Consider the following 18,910-nt stretch of genomic DNA (forward strand, 5'->3'; position numbering starts at 1 on the left):
GTAACGCACAGCATCGCTTCTAATACTAATGTAATAATATCCACGCCATGCCCTAACACTCATCTAATCCACAGCATCGCTTCTAATACTAATGTAATAATATCCACACCATGCCCTACCACGCATCTAATCCACCCCATCCCTTCTAATAATAATGTAATAATATCCACACCATGCCCTATCACTGATCTAATGCACACCATGGCTTCTAATACTAATGTAATAATATCCACACCATGCCCTAACACTGATCTAATCCACACCATCGCTTCTAATACTAAGGTAGTAATATCCCCACCATGCCCTACCACTCATCTAATCCACACCATCCCTTCTAATACTAATGTAATAATATCCACACCATGACCTGTCACTGATCTAACGCACACCATCGCTTCCAATACTAATGTAATAATATCCACACCATGCCCTACCACTCATCTAATCCACACCATCCCTTCTTATACTAACGTAATAATATCCACACCATGCCCTAACACTGATGTAATCCACACCATCGCTTCCAATACTAATGTAATAATATCCACACCATGCCCTATCACTGATCTAATCAACACCATCGCTTCCAGTACTAATGTAATAGTATCCACACCATGCCCTAACACTCATCTAATCCACACCATCGCTTCCAATACTAATGTAATAATATCCACATCATGCCCTATCACTGATCTAGTCCACACCATCGCTTCCAATACTAATGTAATCATATCCACAACCCGCCCTATCACTGATCTAATCCACACCATCACTTCCAAAAGTAATGTAATAATATCCACACCATGCCCTACCACTCATCTAATCCACACCATCCCTTCTAATACTAATGTAATAATATCCACACCATGCCCTATCACTGATCTTATGCACACCATCGCTTCCAATACTAACGTAATAATATCCGCATCATGCCCTATCACTGATCTAATGCACACCATCGCTTCTAATACTAATGTAATAATATCCACACCATGCCCTAACACTCATCTAATCCACACCGTCGCTTCCAATACTAATGTAATAATATCCACACCGTGCGCTAACACTCATGTAATCCACACCATCGCTTCTAATACTAATGTAATAATATCCACACCATGCCCTATCACTGATCTAATGCACACAATCGCTTCTAATACTAATGTAATAATATCCACACCATGCCCTAACACTGATCTAATCCACACCATCGCTTCTAATACTAATGTAATGATATCCACAACATGCCCTACCACTCATGTAATCCACACCATCCCTTCTAATACTGATGTAATAATATCCACACCATGACCTATCACTGATCTAATGCACACCATCGCTTCTAATACTAATGTAATAATATCCACACCATGACCTATCACTGATCTAATCCACACCATCACTTCCAATACTAATGTAATAATATCCACACCTTGCACTATCACTGATCTAATCAACACCATCGCTTCCAATACTGATGTAATAATATCCACACCATGCCCTACCACTCATCTAATCCACACCATCGCTTCCAATACTAATGTAATAATATCCACGCCATGCCCTATCACTGATCTAGTCCACACCATCGCTTCCAATACTAATGTAGTAATATCCACATCATGCCCTATCACTGATCTAGTCCACACCATCGCTTCTAATACTAATATAGTAATATCCACACCATGCCCTCTCACTGAACTAGTCCCCACCATTGCTTCTAATACTAAAGTAATAATATCCACACCATGCCCTATCACTGATCTAGTCCATACCATCGTTTTTAATACTAATGTAATAATATCCACAGCATGCCATAACACTCATCTAATCCACACCATCGCTTCTAATACTAACGTAATAATATCCACACCATGCCCTAACACTGATCTAATCCACACCATTGCTTCCAATACTAATGTAGAAATACCCACACCATGCCTTATCACTGATCTAGTCCACACCATTGTTTCTAATACTAATGTAATAATATCCACAGCATGCCCTAACACTCATCTAATCCACATCATCACTTCTAATACTAACGCAATAATATCCACACCATGCCCTAACACTGATCTAATCCACACCATCGCTTCCAATACTAATGTAATAATATCCACACCATGCCCTATCACTGATCTAATCAACACCATCGCTTCCAATACTAATGTAATAATATCCACACCATGCCTTATCACTGATCTAGTCCACACCATTGTTTCTAATACTAATGTAATAATATCCACAGCATGCCCTAACACTCATCTAATCCACACCATCACTTCTAATACTAACGCAATAATATCCACACCATGCCCTAACACTGATCTAATCCACACCATCGCTTCCAATACTAATGTAATAATATCCACACCATGCCCTATCACTGATCTAATCAACACCATCGCTTCCAATACTAATGTAATAATATCCACACCATGCCATAACACTCATCTAATCCACACCATCGCTTCCAATACTAATGTAATAATATCCACATCATGTCCTATCACTGATCTATTCCACACCATCGCTTCCAATACTAGTGTAATAATATCCACAGCATGCCCTATCACTGATCTAGTCCACACCATCGCTTGTAATACTAATGTAATAATATCCACATCATGCCCTATCACTGATCTAGTCCACACCATCGCTTCCAATACTAATGTAATCATATCCACAACCTGCCCTATCACTGATCTAATCCACACCATCACTTCCAATAGTAATGTAATAATATCCACACCATGCCCTACCACTCATCTAATCCACACCATCCCTTCCAATACTAATGTAATAATATCCACACCATGCCCTATCACTGATCTAATGCACACCATCTCTTCCAATACTAACGTAATTATATCCGCATCATGCCCTATCACTGATCTAATGCACACCATCGCTTCTAATACTAATGTAATAATATCCACACCATGCCCTAACACTCATCTAATCCACACCATCGCTTCCAATACTAATGTAATAATATCCACACCATGCGCTAACACTCATCTAATCCACACCATCGCTTCATATACAAATGTAATAATATCCACACCATGCCCTATCACTGATCTAATGCACACCATGGCTTCTAATACTAATGTAATAATATCCACACCATGCCCTAACACTGATCTAATCCACACCATCGCTTCTAATACTAATGTAGTGATATCCACACCATGCCATACCACTCATCTAATCCACACCATCCGTTCTAATACTGATGTAATAATATCCACAACATGACCTATCACTGATCTAATCCACACCATCACTTCCAATACTAATGTAATGATATCCACACCTTGCACTATCACTGATCTAATCAACACCATCGCTTCCAATACTGATGTAATAATATCCACACCGTGCCCTACCACTCATCTAATCCACACCATCGCTTCCAATACCAATGTAATAATATCCACGCCATACCCTATCACTGATCTAGTCCACAGCATCGCTTCCAATACTAATGTAGTAATATCCACATCATGCCCTATCACTGATCTAGTCCACACCATCACTTCCAATACTAATGTAGTAATATCCACACCGTGCCCTATCACTGATCTAGTCCCCACCATTGCTGCTAATACTAAAGTAATAATATCCACACCATGCCCTATCACTGATCTAGTCCATACCATCGTTTTTAATACTAATGTAATAATATCCACAGCATGCCCTACCACTCATCTAATCCACACCATCCATTCTAATACTAATGTAATAATATCCACAACATGACCTATCACTGATCTAATGCACACCATCGCTTCTAATACTAATGTAATAATATCCACACCATGCCCTATCGGTGATCTAATCCACACCATCACTTTCAGTACTAATGTAGTAATATCCACATAATGCCCTATCACTGATCTAGTCCACACCATCGCTTCCAATACTAATGTAATAATATCCACACCATGCCTTAACACTGATCTAATCCACACCATCACTTCCAATACTAATGTAATAATATCCACACCATGCCCTACCACTCATCTAATCCACACCATCCCTTCTAATACTAATGTAATAATATCCACACCATGCCCTATCACTGATCTAATGCACACCATCCCTTCTAATACTATTGTAATAATATCCACATCATGACCTACCACTAATGTAACGCACAGCATCGCTTCTAATACTAATGTAATAATATCCACGCCATGCCCTAACACTCATCTAATCCACAGCATCGCTTCTAATACTAATGTAATAATATCCACACCATGCCCTACCACGCATCTAATCCACCCCATCCCTTCTAATAATAATGTAATAATATCCACACCATGCCCTAACACTGATCTAATGCACACCATGGCTTCTAATACTAATGTAATAATATCCACACCATGCCCTAACACTGATCTAATCCACACCATCGCTTCTAATACTAAGGTAGTAATATCCCCACCATGCCCTACCACTCATCTAATCCACACCATCCCTTCTAATACTAATGTAATAATATCCACACCATGACCTGTCACTGATCTAACGCACACCATCGCTTCCAACACTAATGTAATAATATCCACACCATGCCCTACCACTCATCAAATCCACACCATCCCTTCTTATACTAACGTAATAATATCCACACCATGCCCTAACACTGATGTAATCCACACCATCGCTTCCAATACTAATGTAATAATATCCACACCATGCCCTAACACTCATCTAATCCACACCATCGCTTCCAATACTAATGTAATAATATCCACATCATGCCCTATCACTGATCTAGTCCACACCATCGCTTCCAATACTAATGTAATCATATCCACAACCCGCCCTATCACTGATCTAATCCACACCATCGCTTCCAATACTAATGTAATAATATCCACACCGTGCGCTAACACTCATGTAATCCACACCATCGCTTCTAATACTAATGTAATAATATCCACACCATGCCCTATCACTGATCTAATGCACACAATCGCTTCTAATACTAATGTAATAATATCCACACCCTGCCCTAACACTGATCTAATCCACACCATCGCTTCTAATACTAATGTAATGATATCCACACCATGCCCTACCACTCATGTAATCCACACCATCCCTTCTAATACTGATGTAATAATATCCACACCATGACCTATCACTGATCTAATGCACACCATCGCTTCTAATACTAATGTAATAATATCCACACCATGACCTATCACTGATCTAATCCACACCATCACTTCCAATACTAATGTAATAATATCCACACCTTGCACTATCACTGATCTAATCAACACCATCGCTTCCAATACCGATGTAATAATATCCACACCATGCCCTACCACTCATCTAATCCACACCATCGCTTCCAATACTAATGTAATAATATCCACGCCATACCCTATCACTGATCTAGTCCACACCATCGCTTCCAATACTAATGTAGTAATATCCACATCATGCCCTATCACTGATCTAGTCCACACCATCGCTTCTAATACTAATATAGTAATATCCACACCATGCCCTCTCACTGAACTAGTCCCCACCATTGCTTCTAATACTAAAGTAATAATATCCACACCATGCCCTATCACTGATCTAGTCCATACCATCGTTTTTAATACTAATGTAATAATATCCACAGCATGCCATAACACTCATCTAATCCACACCATCGCTTCTAATACTAACGTAATAATATCCACACCATGCCCTATCACTGATCTAATCCACACCATTGCTTCCAATACTAATGTAGTAATACCCACACCATGCCCTATCACTGATCTAGTCGACACCATCGCTTCCAATACTAATGTAATAATATCCACACCATGCCTTATCACTGATCTAGTCCACACCATTGTTTCTAATACTAATGTAATAATATCCACAGCATGCCCTAACACTCATCTAATCCACACCATCACTTCTAATACTAACGCAATAATATCCACACCATGCCCTAACACTGATCTAATCCACACCATCGCTTCCAATACTAATGTAATAATATCCACACCATGCCCTATCACTGATCTAATCAACACCATCGCTTCCAATACTAATGTAATAATATCGACACCATGCCATAACACTCATCTAATCCACACCATCGCTTCCAATACTAATGTAATAATATCCACATCATGTCCTATCACTGATCTATTCCACACCATCGCTTCCAATACTAGTGTAATAATATCCACAGCATGCCCTATCACTGATCTAGTCCACACCATCGCTTGTAATACTAATGTAATAATATCCACAGCATGCCCTATCACTGATCTAGTCCACACAATCGCTTCTAATACTAATGTAATAATATCTACACCGTGCCCTATCACTGATCTAGCCCACACCATCGCTTCCAATACTAATGTAATAATATCCACACCATGCCCTATCAGTGATCTAGTCCACACCATCGCTTCCAATACTAATGTAATAATATCCACATCGTGCCCTATCACTGATCTAGTCCACACCATCGCTTCTAATACTAATGTAATAATATCCACACCATGCCCTATCACTGATTTAATCCACAGCATCACTTCCAATAGTAATGTAGTAATATCTACACCGTGCCCTATCACTGATCTAGTCCACACCATCGCTTCCAATAGTAATGTAATAATATCCACACCATGCCCTATCAGTGATCTAGTCCACACCATCGCTTCCAATACTAATGTAATAATATCCACATCATGCCCTATCACTGATCTAGTCCACACCATCGCTTCTAATACTAATGGAATAATATCCACACCATGCCCTATCACTGATCTAATCCACACCATCGCTTCCAATACTAATGTAGTAATATCCACGCCATGCCCTATCACTGATCTAGTCCACGCCATCGCTTCCAATACTAATGTAATAATATCCACACCATGCCCTATCACTGACCTAATCCACACCATCACTTCCAATACTAATGTAATAATATCCACACCTTGCGCTATCACTGATCTAATCCACACCATCGCTTCCAATACTAATGTAATAATATCCACACCATGCCCTAACACTCATCTAATCCACACCATCGCTTCTAATACTAATGTAATAATATCCACACCATGCCCTAACACTGATGTAATCCACACCATCACTTCCAATACTAATGTAATAATATCCACACCATGCCCTATCACTGATCTAATCAACACCATCGCTTCCAATACTAATGTAATAATATCCACACCATGCCCTAACACTCATCTAATCCACACCATCGCTTCCAATACTAATGTAATAATATCCACGTCATGCCCTATCACTGATCTAGTCCACAGCATCGCTTCCAATACTAATGTAATCATATCCACAACCTGCCCTATCACTGATCTAATCCACTCCATCACTTCCAATAGTAATGTAATAATATACACACCATGCCCTGCCACTCATCTGATCCACAACATCCCTTCTAATACCAATGTAATAATATCCACACCATGCCCTATCACTGATCTAATGCACACCATCGCTTCCAACAGTAACGTAATAATATCCGCATCATGCCCTATCACTGATCTAATGCACACCATCGCTTCTAATACTAATGTACTAATATCCACACCATGCCCTAACACTCATCTAATCCACACCATCGCTTCCAATACTAATATAATAATATCCACACCATGCCCTAACACTCATCTAATCCACACCATCGCTTCTAATACTAATGTAATAATATCCACACGATGCCCTATCACTGATCTAATGCACACCATCGCTTCTAATACTAATGTAATAATATCCATACCATGCCCTAACACTGATCTAATCCACAACATCGCCTCTAATACTAATGTAGTGTTATCCACACCATGCCCTACCACTCATCTAATCCACACCATCCCTTCTAATACTGATGTAATAATATCCACATCATGACCTGTCACGGATCTAATGCACACCATCGCTTCTAATACTAATGTAATAATATCCACACCATGACCTATCACTGATCTAATCCACACCATCACTTCCAATACTAATGTAATAATATCCACACCTTGCGCTATCACTGATCTAATCAACACCATCGCTTCCAATACTGATGTAATAATATCCACACCATGCCCTAACACTCATCTAATCCACACCATCGCTTCCAATACTAATGTAATGATATCCACGCCATGCCCTATCACTGATCTAGTCCACACCATCGCTTCCAATACAAATGTAGTAATATCCACATCATGCCCTATCACTGATCTAGTCCACACCATCGCTTCCAATACTAATGTAGTAATATCCACACCATGCCCTATCACTGATCTAGTCCCCACCATTGCTTCTAATACTAAAGTAATAATATCCACACCATGCCCTATCACTGATCTAGTCCATACCATCGTTTTTAATACTAATGTAATAATATCCACAGCATGCCATAACACTCATCTAATCCACACCATCGCTTCTAATACTAACGTAATAATATCCACACCATGCCCTAACACTGATCTAATCCACACCATTGCTTCCAATACTAATATAGTAATACCCACACCATGCCCTATCACTGATCTAGTCGACACCATCGCTTCCAATACTAATGTAATAATATCCACACCATGCCTTATCACTGATCTAGTCCACACCATTGTTTCTAATACTAATGTAATAATATCCACAGCATGCCCTAACACTCATCTAATCCACACCATCGCTTCTAATACTAACGCAATAATATCCACACCATGCCCTAACACTGATCTAATCCACACCATCGCTTCCAATACTAATGTAATAATATCCACACCATGCCCTATCACTGATCTAATCAACACCATCGCTTCCAATACTAATGTAATAATATCCACACCATGCCATAACACTCATCTAATCCACACCATCGCTTCCAATACTAATGTAATAATATCCACATCATGTCCTATCACTGATCTATTCCACACCATCGCTTCCAATACTAGTGTAATAATATCCACAGCATGCCCTATCACTGATCTAGTCCACACCATCGCTTGTAATACTAATGTAATAATATCCACATCATGCCCTATCACTGATCTAGTCCACACCATCGCTTCCAATACTAATGTAATCATATCCACAACCTGCCCTATCACTGATCTAATCCACACCATCACTTCCAATAGTAATGTAATAATATCCACACCATGCCCTACCACTCATCTAATCCACACCATCCCTTCCAATACTAATGTAATAATATCCACACCATGCCCTATCACTGATCTAATGCACACCATCTCTTCCAATACTAACGTAATTATATCCGCATCATGCCCTATCACTGATCTAATGCACACCATCGCTTCTAATACTAATGTAATAATATCCACACCATGCCCTAACACTCATCTAATCCACACCATCGCTTCCAATACTAATGTAATAATATCCACACCATGCGCTAACACTCATCTAATCCACACCATCGCTTCATATACAAATGTAATAATATCCACACCATGCCCTATCACTGATCTAATGCACACCATGGCTTCTAATACTAATGTAATAATATCCACACCATGCCCTAACACTGATCTAATCCACACCATCGCTTCTAATACTAATGTAGTGATATCCACACCATGCCATACCACTCATCTAATCCACACCATCCGTTCTAATACTGATGTAATAATATCCACAACATGACCTATCACTGATCTAATCCACACCATCACTTCCAATACTAATGTAATGATATCCACACCTTGCACTATCACTGATCTAATCAACACCATCGCTTCCAATACTGATGTAATAATATCCACACCGTGCCCTACCACTCATCTAATCCACACCATCGCTTCCAATACCAATGTAATAATATCCACGCCATACCCTATCACTGATCTAGTCCACAGCATCGCTTCCAATACTAATGTAGTAATATCCACATCATGCCCTATCACTGATCTAGTCCACACCATCACTTCCAATACTAATGTAGTAATATCCACACCGTGCCCTATCACTGATCTAGTCCCCACCATTGCTGCTAATACTAAAGTAATAATATCCACACCATGCCCTATCACTGATCTAGTCCATACCATCGTTTTTAATACTAATGTAATAATATCCACAGCATGCCCTACCACTCATCTAATCCACACCATCCATTCTAATACTAATGTAATAATATCCACAACATGACCTATCACTGATCTAATGCACACCATCGCTTCTAATACTAATGTAATAATATCCACACCATGCCCTATCGGTGATCTAATCCACACCATCACTTTCAGTACTAATGTAGTAATATCCACATAATGCCCTATCACTGATCTAGTCCACACCATCGCTTCCAATACTAATGTAATAATATCCACACCATGCCTTAACACTGATCTAATCCACACCATCACTTCCAATACTAATGTAATAATATCCACACCATGCCCTACCACTCATCTAATCCACACCATCCCTTCTAATACTAATGTAATAATATCCACACCATGCCCTATCACTGATCTAATGCACACCATCCCTTCTAATACTATTGTAATAATATCCACATCATGACCTACCACTAATGTAACGCACAGCATCGCTTCTAATACTAATGTAATAATATCCACGCCATGCCCTAACACTCATCTAATCCACAGCATCGCTTCTAATACTAATGTAATAATATCCACACCATGCCCTACCACGCATCTAATCCACCCCATCCCTTCTAATAATAATGTAATAATATCCACACCATGCCCTAACACTGATCTAATGCACACCATGGCTTCTAATACTAATGTAATAATATCCACACCATGCCCTAACACTGATCTAATCCACACCATCGCTTCTAATACTAAGGTAGTAATATCCCCACCATGCCCTACCACTCATCTAATCCACACCATCCCTTCTAATACTAATGTAATAATATCCACACCATGACCTGTCACTGATCTAACGCACACCATCGCTTCCAACACTAATGTAATAATATCCACACCATGCCCTACCACTCATCAAATCCACACCATCCCTTCTTATACTAACGTAATAATATCCACACCATGCCCTAACACTGATGTAATCCACACCATCGCTTCCAATACTAATGTAATAATATCCACACCATGCCCTAACACTCATCTAATCCACACCATCGCTTCCAATACTAATGTAATAATATCCACATCATGCCCTATCACTGATCTAGTCCACACCATCGCTTCCAATACTAATGTAATCATATCCACAACCCGCCCTATCACTGATCTAATCCACACCATCGCTTCCAATACTAATGTAATAATATCCACACCGTGCGCTAACACTCATGTAATCCACACCATCGCTTCTAATACTAATGTAATAATATCCACACCATGCCCTATCACTGATCTAATGCACACAATCGCTTCTAATACTAATGTAATAATATCCACACCCTGCCCTAACATTGATCTAATCCACACCATCGCTTCTAATACTAATGTAATGATATCCACACCATGCCCTACCACTCATGTAATCCACACCATCCCTTCTAATACTGATGTAATAATATCCACACCATGACCTATCACTGATCTAATGCACACCATCGCTTCTAATACTAATGTAATAATATCCACACCATGACCTATCACTGATCTAATCCACACCATCACTTCCAATACTAATGTAATAATATCCACACCTTGCACTATCACTGATCTAATCAACACCATCGCTTCCAATACCGATGTAATAATATCCACACCATGCCCTACCACTCATCTAATCCACACCATCGCTTCCAATACTAATGTAATAATATCCACGCCATACCCTATCACTGATCTAGTCCACACCATCGCTTCCAATACTAATGTAGTAATATCCACATCATGCCCTATCACTGATCTAGTCCACACCATCGCTTCTAATACTAATATAGTAATATCCACACCATGCCCTCTCACTGAACTAGTCCCCACCATTGCTTCTAATACTAAAGTAATAATATCCACACCATGCCCTATCACTGATCTAGTCCATACCATCGTTTTTAATACTAATGTAATAATATCCACAGCATGCCATAACACTCATCTAATCCACACCATCGCTTCTAATACTAACGTAATAATATCCACACCATGCCCTATCACTGATCTAATCCACACCATTGCTTCCAATACTAATGTAGTAATACCCACACCATGCCCTATCACTGATCTAGTCGACACCATCGCTTCCAATACTAATGTAATAATATCCACACCATGCCTTATCACTGATCTAGTCCACACCATTGTTTCTAATACTAATGTAATAATATCCACAGCATGCCCTAACACTCATCTAATCCACACCATCACTTCTAATACTAACGCAATAATATCCACACCATGCCCTAACACTGATCTAATCCACACCATCGCTTCCAATACTAATGTAATAATATCCACACCATGCCCTATCACTGATCTAATCAACACCATCGCTTCCAATACTAATGTAATAATATCGACACCATGCCATAACACTCATCTAATCCACACCATCGCTTCCAATACTAATGTAATAATATCCACATCATGTCCTATCACTGATCTATTCCACACCATCGCTTCCAATACTAGTGTAATAATATCCACAGCATGCCCTATCACTGATCTAGTCCACACCATCGCTTGTAATACTAATGTAATAATATCCACAGCATGCCCTATCACTGATCTAGTCCACACAATCGCTTCTAATACTAATGTAATAATATCTACACCGTGCCCTATCACTGATCTAGCCCACACCATCGCTTCCAATACTAATGTAATAATATCCACACCATGCCCTATCAGTGATCTAGTCCACACCATCGCTTCCAATACTAATGTAATAATATCCACATCGTGCCCTATCACTGATCTAGTCCACACCATCGCTTCTAATACTAATGTAATAATATCCACACCATGCCCTATCACTGATTTAATCCACAGCATCACTTCCAATAGTAATGTAGTAATATCTACACCGTGCCCTATCACTGATCTAGTCCACACCATCGCTTCCAATAGTAATGTAATAATATCCACACCATGCCCTATCAGTGATCTAGTCCACACCATCGCTTCCAATACTAATGTAATAATATCCACATCATGCCCTATCACTGATCTAGTCCACACCATCGCTTCTAATACTAATGGAATAATATCCACACCATGCCCTATCACTGATCTAATCCACACCATCGCTTCCAATACTAATGTAGTAATATCCACGCCATGCCCTATCACTGATCTAGTCCACGCCATCGCTTCCAATACTAATGTAATAATATCCACACCATGCCCTATCACTGACCTAATCCACACCATCACTTCCAATACTAATGTAATAATATCCACACCTTGCGCTATCACTGATCTAATCCACACCATCGCTTCCAATACTAATGTAATAATATCCACACCATGCCCTAACACTCATCTAATCCACACCATCGCTTCTAATACTAATGTAATAATATCCACACCATGCCCTAACACTGATGTAATCCACACCATCACTTCCAATACTAATGTAATAATATCCACACCATGCCCTATCACTGATCTAATCAACACCATCGCTTCCAATACTAATGTAATAATATCCACACCATGCCCTAACACTCATCTAATCCACACCATCGCTTCCAATACTAATGTAATAATATCCACGTCATGCCCTATCACTGATCTAGTCCACAGCATCGCTTCCAATACTAATGTAATCATATCCACAACCTGCCCTATCACTGATCTAATCCACTCCATCACTTCCAATAGTAATGTAATAATATACACACCATGCCCTGCCACTCATCTGATCCACAACATCCCTTCTAATACCAATGTAATAATATCCACACCATGCCCTATCACTGATCTAATGCACACCATCGCTTCCAACAGTAACGTAATAATATCCGCATCATGCCCTATCACTGATCTAATGCACACCATCGCTTCTAATACTAATGTACTAATATCCACACCATGCCCTAACACTCATCTAATCCACACCATCGCTTCCAATACTAATATAATAATATCCACACCATGCCCTAACACTCATCTAATCCACACCATCGCTTCTAATACTAAAGTAATAATATCCACACCATGCCCTATCACTGATCTAATGCACACCATCGCTTCTAATACTAATGTAATAATATCCATACCATGCCCTAACACTGATCTAATCCACAACATCGCCTCTAATACTAATGTAGTGTTATCCACACCATGCCCTACCACTCATCTAATCCACACCATCCCTTCTAATACTGATGTAATAATATCCACATCATGACCTGTCACGGATCTAATGCACACCATCGCTTCTAATACTAATGTAATAATATCCACACCATGACCTATCACTGATCTAATCCACACCATCACTTCCAATACTAATGTAATAATATCCACACCTTGCGCTATCACTGATCTAATCAACACCATCGCTTCCAATACTGATGTAATAATATCCACACCATGCCCTAACACTCATCTAATCCACACCATCGCTTCCAATACTAATGTAATGATATCCACGCCATGCCCTATCACTGATCTAGTCCACACCATCGCTTCCAATACAAATGTAGTAATATCCACATCATGCCCTATCACTGATCTAGTCCACACCATCGCTTCCAATACTAATGTAGTAATATCCACACCATGCCCTATCACTGATCTAGTCCCCACCATTGCTTCTAATACTAAAGTAATAATATCCACACCATGCCCTATCACTGATCTAGTCCATACCATCGTTTTTAATACTAATGTAATAATATCCACAGCATGCCATAACACTCATCTAATCCACACCATCGCTTCTAATACTAACGTAATAATATCCACACCATGCCCTAACACTGATCTAATCCACACCATTGCTTCCAATACTAATATAGTAATACCCACACCATGCCCTATCACTGATCTAGTCGACACCATCGCTTCCAATACTAATGTAATAATATCCACACCATGCCTTATCACTGATCTAGTCCACACCATTGTTTCTAATACTAATGTAATAATATCCACAGCATGCCCTAACACTCATCTAATCCACACCATCGCTTCTAATACTAATGTAATAATATCCACACCATGCCCTAACACTGATGTAATCCACACCATCGCTTCCAATACTAATGTAATAATATCCACACCATGCCCTATCACTGATCTAATCAACACCATCGCTTCCAATACTTATGTAATAATATCCACACCATGCCCTAACACTCATCTAATCCACACCATCGCTTCCAATACTAATGTAATAATATCCACATCATGCCCTATCACTGATCTAGTCCACAGCATCGCTTCCAATACTAATGTAATCATATCCACAACCTGCCCTATCACTGATCTAATCCACTCCATCACTTCCAATAGTAATGTAATAATATACACACCATGCCCTACCACTCATCTAATCCACACCATCCCTTCTAATACTAATGTAGTAATATCCACACCATGCCCTATCACTGATCTAATGCACACCATCGCCTCCAATACTAACGTAATAATATCCGCATCATGCCCTATCACTGATCTAATGCACACCATCACTTCTAATACTAATGTAATAATATCCACACCATGCCCTAACACTCATCTAATCCACACCATCGCTTCCAATACTAATGTAATAATATCGACACCATGCCCTAACACTCATCTAATCCACACCATCCCTTCTAATACTAATGTAATAATATCCACACCATGCCCTATCACTGATCTAATGCACACCATCGCTTCTAATACTAATGTAATAATATCCATACCATGCCCTAACACTGATCTAATCCACACCATCACCTCTAATACTAATGTAGTGATATCCACACCATGCCCTACCACTCATCTAATCCACACCATCCCTTCTAATACTGATGTAATAATATCCACATCATGACCTGTCACTGATCTAATGCACACCATCGCTTCTAATACTAATGTAACAATATCCACACCATGACCTATCACTGATGTAATCCACACCATCACTTCCAATACTAATGTAATAATATCCACACCTTGCGCTATCACTGATCTAATCAACGCCATCGCTTCCAATACTGATGTAATAATATCTACACCATGCCCTAACACTCATCTAATCCACACCATCGCTTCCAATACTAATGTAATAATATCCACGCCATGCCCTATCACTGATCTAGTCCACACCATCGCTTCCAATACAAATGTAGTAATATCCACATCATGCCCTATCACTGATCTAGTCCACACCATTGCTTCTAATACTAAAGTAATAATATCCACACCATGCCCTATCACTGATCTAGTCCATACCATCGTTTTTAATACTAGTGTAATAATATCCACAGCATGCCATAACACTCATCTAATCCACACCATCGCTTCTAATACTAACGTAATAATATCCACACCATGCCCTAACACTGATCTAATCCACACCATTGCTTCCAATACTAATGTAGTAATACCCACACCATGCCCTGTCACTGATCTAGTCGACACCATCGCTTCCAATACTAATGTAATAATATCCACACCATGCCTTATCACTGATCTAGTCCACACCATTGTTTCTAATACTAATGTAATAATATCCAGAGCATGCCCTAACACTCATCTAATCCACACCATCACTTCTAATACTAACGTAATAATATCCACACCATGCCCTAACTCTGATCTAATCCACACCATCGCTTCCAATACTAATGTAATAATATCCACACCATGCCCTATCACTGATCTAATCAACACCATCGCTTCCAATACTAATGTAATAATATCCACACCATGCCATAACACTCATCTAATCCACACCATCGCTTCCAATACTAATGTAATAATATCCACATCATGTCCTATCACTGATCTATTCCACACCATCGCTTCCAATACTAGTGTAATAATATCCACAGCATGCCCTATCACTGATCTAGTCCACACCATCGCTTGTAATACTAATGTAATAATATCCACAGCATGCCCTATCACTGATCTAGTCCACACCATCGCTTCTAATACTAATGTAATAATATCTACACCGTGCCCTATCACTGATCTAGTCCACACCATCGCTTCCAATACTAATGTAATAATATCCACACCATGCCCTATCAGTGATCTAGTCCACACCATCGTTTCCAATACTAATGTAATAATATCCACATCGTGCCCTATCACTGATCTAGTCCACACCATCTCTTCTAATACTAATGTAATAATATGCACACCATGCCCTATCAGTGATGTAATCCACACCATCGTTTCCACTACTAATGTAATAATATCCACACCATGCCCTAACACTCATCTAATCCACACCATCCCTTCTAATACTAATGTAATAATATCCACACCATGCCCTATCACTGATCTAATCCACACCATCGCTTCCAATACTAATGTAATAATATCCACACCATGCCCTATCACTGACCTAATCCACACTACCACTTCCAATACCAATGTAGTAATATCCACATCATGCTCTATCACTGATGTAGTCCACACCATCGCTTCCAATACTAATGTAATAATATCCACACCATGCCCTATCACTGATCTAATCCACACCATCACTTCCAATACTAATGTAATAATATCCACACCATGCCCTACCACTCATCTAATCCACACCATCCCTTCTCATACTAATGTAATAATGTCCACACCATGCCCTACCACTGATCTAATGCACACCATCGCTTCTAATATTAATGTAATAATATCCACACCATGACCTATCACTGATCTATTGCACACCATTGCTTCTAATACTTATGTAATAATATCCACACCATGCCCTATCACTGATCTAATCCACACCATCACTTCCAATACTTTTGTAATAATATCCACACCTTGCGCTATCACTGATCTAATCAACACCATCGCTTCCAATACTAATGTAATAATATCCACACCATGCCCTAACACTCATCTAATCCACACCATCGCTTCCAATACTAATGTAATAATATACACACCATGCCCTATCACTGATCTAGTCCACACCATCGCTTCCAATACTAATGTAGTAATATCCGCATCATGCCCTATCACTGATCTAGTCCACACCATCGCTTCCAATACTAATAATATCCACACCATGCCCTATTACTGATCTAGTCCCCACCATCGCTTCTAATACTAATGTAATAATATCCACACCATGCCCTATCACTGATCTAATCCACACCATCGCTTGCAATACTAATGTTATAGTATCCATATCATGCCCTAACACTCATCTAATCCACACCATCGCTTCCAATACTAATGTAATAATATACACATCATGCCCTATCACTTATCTAGTCCACACCATCGCTTCCAAAGCTAATGTAATGATATCCACACCATGCCCTATCACTTATCTTGTCCACCCCATCACTTCTAATACTAATGTAATAATATCCACAGCATGCCCTAACACTCATCTAATCCACACCATCGCTTGTAATACTAATGTAATAATATGCACACCATGCCCTATCACTGATCTAGTCCACACCATCGCTGCCAATACTAATGTAATAATATCCACACCATGCCCTATCACTGATCTAGTCCACAGCATCGCTTCCAATACTAATGTAATAATATCCACATCATTCCCTATCACTGATCTAGTCCACACCATCGCTTCTAATACTAATGTAATAATATCCACACCATGCCCTATCACTGATCTAGTCCACACCATCACTTCTAATACTAATGGAATAATATCCACACCATGCCCTATCACTGATTTAATCCACACCATCGCTTCCAATACTAATGTAATAATATCCACACCATGTCCTATCACTGATCTAATCCACGCCATC

The sequence above is a fragment of the Pan paniscus genome, chromosome 6, assembly GCF_029289425.2.
Source record: "Pan paniscus chromosome 6, NHGRI_mPanPan1-v2.0_pri, whole genome shotgun sequence".
In the NCBI taxonomy this organism is placed as follows: domain Eukaryota; kingdom Metazoa; phylum Chordata; class Mammalia; order Primates; family Hominidae; genus Pan; species Pan paniscus.